This window comes from Hydra vulgaris, chromosome 01, assembly GCF_038396675.1.
Source record: "Hydra vulgaris chromosome 01, alternate assembly HydraT2T_AEP".
NCBI classification, from domain to species: Eukaryota; Metazoa; Cnidaria; class Hydrozoa; order Anthoathecata; family Hydridae; genus Hydra; species Hydra vulgaris.
Window position 1 is genome coordinate 49,049,908 of NC_088920.1, and position 7,593 is coordinate 49,057,500.

Consider the following 7,593-nt stretch of genomic DNA (forward strand, 5'->3'; position numbering starts at 1 on the left):
AGCCTACGGCACCAGGAGTTCCCAGGCGGTCCCCCATCCAAGTACTACCCTGGCCCGACGGCGCTTAACTTCCGTGATCGGACGAGAACGGGTGTGTTCACCGTGGTATGGTCGTAGGCGAAAGCTTGTGACTTCGCAATGCTTTTAAAGCCAACTTGGAGTTCACTTGCGTTCACCAAGTCACTAAGTCACTCATAATGTCGGAGAGAGCGTGCAACTTGATCAAAGAGTTGGAATTCGTTCCGTTGTAGCTGCGATGGGAAACGTTAAACAAATTGTGCTTGGTAAGTTGCGCTCAAATTTTTAGAGCCACAATTATTAAAGTGGGCAAGTGAACAACTTCCTCATTTCGAGATCGAGCTCACTACGGAAAAAAAACACAAACTGAAACTTTTTAGTCCCTGTGTAATAAGGTAAGCATCAATAGATATTGACGCAAATTTCGTTCTTTCGGGGTTTCGGGAGTGGGTACACATATGCTAAACCAAAAAAAAGTCTTCTTACCGTCATATTCGCGCTAGCCGGGTCGATGGTCAACGGCCTTACTTTCGAGCCAACTTTCTTTGTATATCATTGTTGAGCTTGTAACAAAGCTTTCTATAATGATTTGTAATGTTCTGCGTAGCAAACGACACTTCTGATACTTCTATTTGATGTTTGACCACAAGAGGGAGCAAAGTGTACGCAAGTTGACAAATCACACTTTCTTGATTAGTGATTTGAAACGACAGTGTTGGTAGTTTTTGAGCTTGAATGAAACTAAAAAAAAAAAATGAAACAATGAAGTAAGTGAACAGAGATCTTGACGCGTTTAAACACATTCAAAAACATAAATGAAGACCTTGTAAACTTTTCAAATGAATAATTAAACATAGCAAAAGGTTAAGATAAGTCTTGGAATACCCCGAAAAGCTAAAAAAGCCTACGGCACCAGGAGTTCCCAGGCGGTCCCCCATCCAAGTACTACCCTGGCCCGACGGCGCTTAACTTCCGTGATCGGACGAACGGGTGTGTTCACCGTGGTATGGTCGTAGGCGAAAGCTTGTGACTTCGCAATGCTTTTAAAGCCAACTTGGCGTCACTTGCGTTCACCAAGTCACTAAGTCACTAATAATGTAGGAGAGAGCGTGCAACTTGATCAAAGAGTTGGAATTCGTTCCGTTGTAGCTGCGATGGGAAACGTTAAACAAATTGTGCTTGGTAAGTTGCGCTCAAATTTTTAGAGCCACAATTATTAAAGTGGGCAAGTGAACAACTTCCTCATTTCGAGATCGAGCTCACTACGGAAAAAAAACACAAACTGAAACTTTTTAGTCCCTGTGTAATAAGGTAAGCATCAATAGATATTGACGCAAATTTTCGTTCTTTCGGGGTTTCGGGAGTGGGTACACATATGCTAAACCAAAAAAAAGTCTTCTTACCGTCATATTCGCGCTAGCCGGGTCGATGGTCAACGGCCTTACTTTCGAGCCAACTTTCTTTGTATATCATTGTTGAGCTTGTAACAAAGCTTTCTATAATGATTTGTAATGTTCTGCGTAGCAAACGACACTTCTGATACTTCTATTTGATGTTTGACCGCAAGAGGGAGCAAAGTGTACGCAAGTTGACAAATCACACTTTCTTGATTAGTGATTTGAAACGACAGTGTTGGTAGTTTTTGAGCTTGAATGAAACTAAAAAAAAAAATGAAACAATGAAGTAAGTGAACAGAGATCTTGACGCGTTTAAACACATTCAAAAACATAAATGAAGACCTTGTAAACTTTTCAAATGAATAATTAAACATAGCAAAAGGTTAAGATAAGTCTTCAAATACGAAAAGCTAAAAAAGCCTACGGCACCAGGGATTTGCCCGGCGGTCCCCCATCCAAGTACTACCCTGGCCCGACGGCGCTTAACTTCCGTGATCGGACGAGAACGGGTGTGTTCACCGTGGTATGGTCGTAGGCGAAAGCTTGTGACTTCGCAATGCTTTTAAAGCAGACTTGGAGTTCACTTGCGTTCACCAAGTCACTAAGTCACTAATAATGTAGGAGAGAGCGTGCAACTTGATCAAAGAGTTGGAATTGGTTGCCGTTGTAGCTGCGATGGGAGAATCGCTAACCTATCTTATTGAGGCGCTCGTCCTATGACAAAGCCACAATTTAAGAAAGTGGCAAGTGAACAACTTCCTCATTTCGAGATCGAGCTCACTACGGAAAAAAAACACAAACTGAAACTTTTTAGTCCCTGTGTAATAAGGTAAGCAGTTTTTCAAGATTATCGTGGCGAAGATCGAGATGGAGTCTGGAGAGACGAAGGCGGAAACAGTTTTTTTCAAAACTACAAACAATACTACCCAACAAGCAACCGTTGCTGCAATATCCGATGAAGAATCGGCGAGACTTCTGACCAAAATGCGAGATGTTGCAAATGGCGAAACGATAGAAGACTATGTAATTAATTATAGCGACGATGATCTTTCTGATAATGAAGTCGAAAACACAGAAAAAAACAACACACAATCAAAAACAAAAACGTATGCTTCAGCAATAAGTTCCAACCAAACTAAAAAATTTGAAAAAAAAATTCTAAACCGAACTCTTTTGTCTAAGCTGCAAACGAAAGCATCGATTGCCGATGTTGTCATTGAAATTGAAAACGCTAACTTAGCAAATGAATTAGAAGGATTACAGCTAATTCATCGAAATACAGTCGTCGAAATCGTAATGAAGTCTGACGATGCAAGGAATTATCTCCTTGAAAAAGGACTATGTATTAATGGTTTTCACCATATATTTACAAAGTCAAGTCCCAGTAGGCAACCGAGTCGAAGGACTCACATATCGGTTTTTGGCATGCCTCTTGAGGCCAAATATACTAAAATCGGTAAGTGTTTTGAGGATTTGGGTTATGGTCGTCACATCCTTACTAAACCAGTAATGAGACGAACACCCAATGAAGGAAGGGAATTATAGCGGAATACTAGTCGCCGTTATTGAAGATCTAGTCGCCCCTATACCGCGTTCTATGGAACTTCTTGGGTACCGAGTTAGAACGAAACACAATGGCCAAGTACCCCGTCAGGAACAACAACAATTTCCTGAGGAAAATGATAAAGAAACGCCAAGTAAAACAAATGCGAATGATATTGAAACAAATAAAAACGAGACCCAACCAGCAACCATAACAGTGACAAATCCAATGGAAACAAATGAAAACACGCTGCAACCTTTGGTCGAGGAAAATATGGAAATAATCGACCAAAATAACTGTATACAAACTTCCCCTGAACAAACCACACCGTCTGAAGCTGAAGATGAAGATAAAGAAAATTGTAAAACGCGAAAGAAAGGTGTAAAAAGACGAGAAGAAACGAAGTTAAAGAAATGCGACAGCGGAGATTGTAAGCGAAGAACTGAAGACGAAAAGGAGAACACAAAAAACAAAAAGACTGAAAAAAACTGGTATGACGATATAACCGAATCGGAAGATATCGTTAGCGACGTTGGAAAAGTGACGTAAGGAATTTCTTTTTTATCTTTTTAATATTTTGTTTTTATCTTAATCATTATTTTATTACTGCGCCTAAGTTTCTTACAAAACTACCATAAAAACACGTTTTTTCAAAACAAATAAAAGCGCCAAAAATTTGAATGGAAACCAATGAGTTTTTTCGAATTCTTTTGTTCTTTTTAATTGAGCTTTTGAAACCACGTTTTGATTTTATGATCTTTTTAAACAATGGCAGCAAAAATTCTAACGAATAACGTTAATGGCCTTAACGACAAGGCGAAAAGAAACAATATAATGAATTTTTTCCAAAACTTAAACTATGACATTTACTGCATTCAAGAAACCCACAGCACTGATAAAACAGCTGCTGAATGGGCAAAAGAATGGCAAAATAAAACTAACGGTTGCTCTATATGGAACAACGGTTCTAGCCACGAGAGTGGCGTTGCCATCCTTTTTACAAAGCAAACCAAATGTGAAGATATTACACAAGATAAAAGCGGAAGAATTATTGCTGCCACGGTAACTATTAAGAAAACAAAAACTAGAATAATTAACATCTATGCTCCTAACATTCATAACAAAAAAGAACATTTTTTTAAAAAATTAAATAAACACGCGCGAAAGTATGATTTTTTAATGTTAATGGGTGATTTTAACATGGTTGAAAACCCAAGCATTGACCGACAAGGTGGTGATCTACTAAACAAAAACCATCAGGTTGGTTCTAAAAACTTAAGCGAATTTAAAAAACTGCACAAGGTGAATGACGTCTTCCGCACCCTTTATCCTCAAAAACTTTTATTTAGCTATGAAAAAGAGGATAAAAGTTTTAGGAGTAGAATAGATAGAATCTACGCGTCGGAGAAAAGTTTAAAAGGATGCACGTGCGAATTTATTAAAAATGCCTGTAGCGACCATTATGCAATTCTAAGCGAAATAAAACTTAAAATAACTAACGAGAGAGGGCCTGGATACTGGCATTTTAACACGAGTTTACTCGGTGACCAACTGCTCAGAGATAAACTAAAAATAGACTTTGAAAAAAATAAAGTAAAAAAACATAAATACGCAAACCACAACCAATGGTGGGACGTTATGAAAACCAAAATTAGAGATATTGCAATTGACACCGCAAAATTAAATAATAGGGAAATTAAAAAACAAGAATTTATTTTAGAAAAGCGAATAGAACATGAAAACAAAAAAACAAATAAAGATAATGAAAAAATAAAACAACTGCGAAAAGACCAAAAAGAACTTTATAACGACAAAGGCGTTTTTATTAGATCCAAACAAATAATAATTGAAGAAAGAAGGAGAAAAGCCGTCTAAGGCTCTGTTCCAACTAGAGAAAAACAATCAAATGAAAAAAACAATTAAAAAAATTAAAGGTAAAAATACCTACGTTGATACAAATAATATAATTAAGACTATAGAAAGTTTTATAAAAATCTCTACAAAAAACAAAAGGTAAATGAAAAAAAACAAGATCCCTTTCTAAATAACATCAAAAATGTTTTAACAAAAGAACAGAACGCCTTTCTCAATATTAAGTTCAGTAATGAGGAGTTGTATATTGCGGCAAAATCCCTGAGTAAAGGAAAAACCCCAGGAATTGATGGAATCCCTGTCGAATTCTACCAAGAGTACTGGGATATTTACGGGGAGGAATTAACTAAACTTATCAATTCTAATATGTTTGATGAAACAAGCCAACTCTCTTGGTCTCAGAGGACAGCATTAGTTTGTCTTCTGCCCAAAGAGGGCGATCTTTCAATTATACAAAACTGGCGCCCAATCTCTTTACTATGCGCGGACTATAAAATTATAACAAAAGCGCTTGCCATAAGACTATCTAAAATTCTAAATTGCATACTGGGGCCGTCTCAAACGTGCTCAGTACCCGAAAGGAACATTTTTTCAAACCTATTCCTAGTGAGAGATGTCATTCACTATGCGACCGAAAAGAATATCGAAAGCGTTTTGCTGACTATAGACCAGGAAAAAGCTTTCGATAAAATAGATAGACAATTCTTATTTAAAATTCTAGAAAAATTTAATTTAGGTGATAAATTTATTAAAGCAATCAGACAAACCATGAAAAATAACCAGTCTATAATAATAAACAACGGGTTTATGAGTAAACCCTTTGAAATTCAAAGAGGAGTTCGCCAGGGCGACCCTATATCTCTTATGTTGTACTGCTTGGCAGTGGGAGCCTCTCGCTCTCGAGTTTAAAAATAACGATCTTGTCGACGGTATTCCGCTGCCAGGAACAAAAGCTTGTTTAAAAGTACTGCAATACGCCGATGACACGTCTCTGTGCGTGAGAAGCCATGAGTCAATAGCCGAAGTCTTTAAAATACTTGATAAATTTGGAGAGAGTTTTCGGGCTCGAACACTCAAGCAAAACAAAACGAAAAGCTTTGGCATTGGGTGGTTTTAACTTCATTGCGTACGAAAACTCTCTAACTGACCCTGAGGTTAAAAAACAGAAAATAATATGGTCAAACTCAACGGGTATAAAAATACTAGGAACAACGTTCCATATTGACCTTGCTTATACAGCAAGACTAAACTGGCAAAAAGCGATAGCTAATTTTAAGAAAAAACTTTCGAATTTAAAATACAGAAGCGTGTCGTTGAGATGTAGGGGAGTTTTTGTGAACACTCTTGCGTTATCAAAGGTATGGTTCATAGCTAATGTTTTTCCGATATCAAAGCATGACAAAAAAATAATAAACAAGGAAATATCTGTTTATCTCTGGCAAAGCTTAAATGCTGAACCAGTTAAAAGAGAAAACCTTACACTTCCAATAGATAAGGGAGGTCTAGGGAATTTTAGACGTGCAAAAACAATCCCTCGCAATTCGACTAAAATACCTTTTTCAAATGAAAGAACTTAACAACCCTCACGAGAGCTATTATTTACAAAAATATTATTTGTCTTACCCGTTAACAAATCTTGCAAGAACAAAACATCCACAATGGCTTTATTTAACCGGTAACAACAGTCCCAAATCTTTAAATACCCTCCCCTTTTTCTATAAAGACTTGGTACAACATTAAAAATGATTTGAAATTATTCCAAATTGTACATAAAAATACAAAAAACATTTACGTACATTTACTAAATCAAGATGAGAATAGAGCCATAAAACTAGTGCAACTGTACTGGAACGCAAAGTTCCAAAAAGATCTCCCTTGGAAAGAGATCTGGTACAGAAACTTTAACTCGTACGCAAAGGGTACCAGTAAAAATACTCAATGGCGAATTTTCACTAACTCATTGCCAACCCTACAAAAAACAAACAGTTGGCGAGTGAAAAGAGGCCAATATCACGGAAACTCTAAATGTAAAACCTGCAATCGTGAGGAGGACACCCTGCATCCCTTTATTTTCTGTACAAAAGCTAGAACTGTGTGGAAAAAATTGAGACACGTATATGAAAAATTAATCCCTTGCAAACCTTTTAACTCCGTCCATGCCCTATTTCTATTGAACATCGAAGACCTACCCAAAAACGATAAAAAAGCAAAACTTGTAACAACTTTAACTAACATTATTACAACACAATTGTGGAAAAGTAGAAACTTAAAATTGAAAGAGAACCAAAACATATCCGCAACAAGAATTGTAGAAAATGTATTTAGAGAAATAAAGTATATTTGGAAAATAAAATATAACAAATACCTTAGAGAAAACAATGTTGTAAAGTTCCACCAATTATTTTCTATAAACGATGCAATATGCGACAGTAAAAATCGAGACTTAACATTCACGATCTAGACGAAAGTAAATTTTAGGTATCAATCAAATAAAGAGTAAATGGGTCTTCAACCACAGTTAATACAATGATTACATGACCCGAGCCGTCCGGTGATGGCAAAGGTTGTGTGTATTTTATTTAAGGTCGTGGGGTAATAGCCACGATGAATATATTATAAGCTCGGAACAGTTTTATTATATTACATTATATATATATATAGAAAAAAAACTTGTAAACCCCATTACTTGTAAACTATAGAAAAAAAGACTTTGTAATTATATTATGGTTATTTGATGACGATAAACAACCCCTCATTGTAAAT

General features: G+C 36.6%; 3 non-coding genes across 3 annotated transcripts; all 3 read right to left on the reverse strand.

The window, feature by feature from the left end:
- Nucleotides 1-119, reverse strand: LOC136075666 (5S ribosomal RNA). Its single transcript, XR_010636104.1, has one exon. It is a non-coding gene; the product is annotated as a 5S ribosomal RNA (ribosomal RNA).
- An 800-nt stretch (nucleotides 120-919) lies between these two features.
- Nucleotides 920-1,036, reverse strand: LOC136075616 (5S ribosomal RNA). The gene has a single exon (XR_010636066.1). It is a non-coding gene; the product is annotated as a 5S ribosomal RNA (ribosomal RNA).
- A 796-nt stretch (nucleotides 1,037-1,832) lies between these two features.
- LOC136075620 (5S ribosomal RNA) lies at nucleotides 1,833-1,952 on the reverse strand. The gene has a single exon (XR_010636070.1). It is a non-coding gene; the product is annotated as a 5S ribosomal RNA (ribosomal RNA).
- Between the last annotated feature and the right edge of the window lie 5,641 nt (nucleotides 1,953-7,593).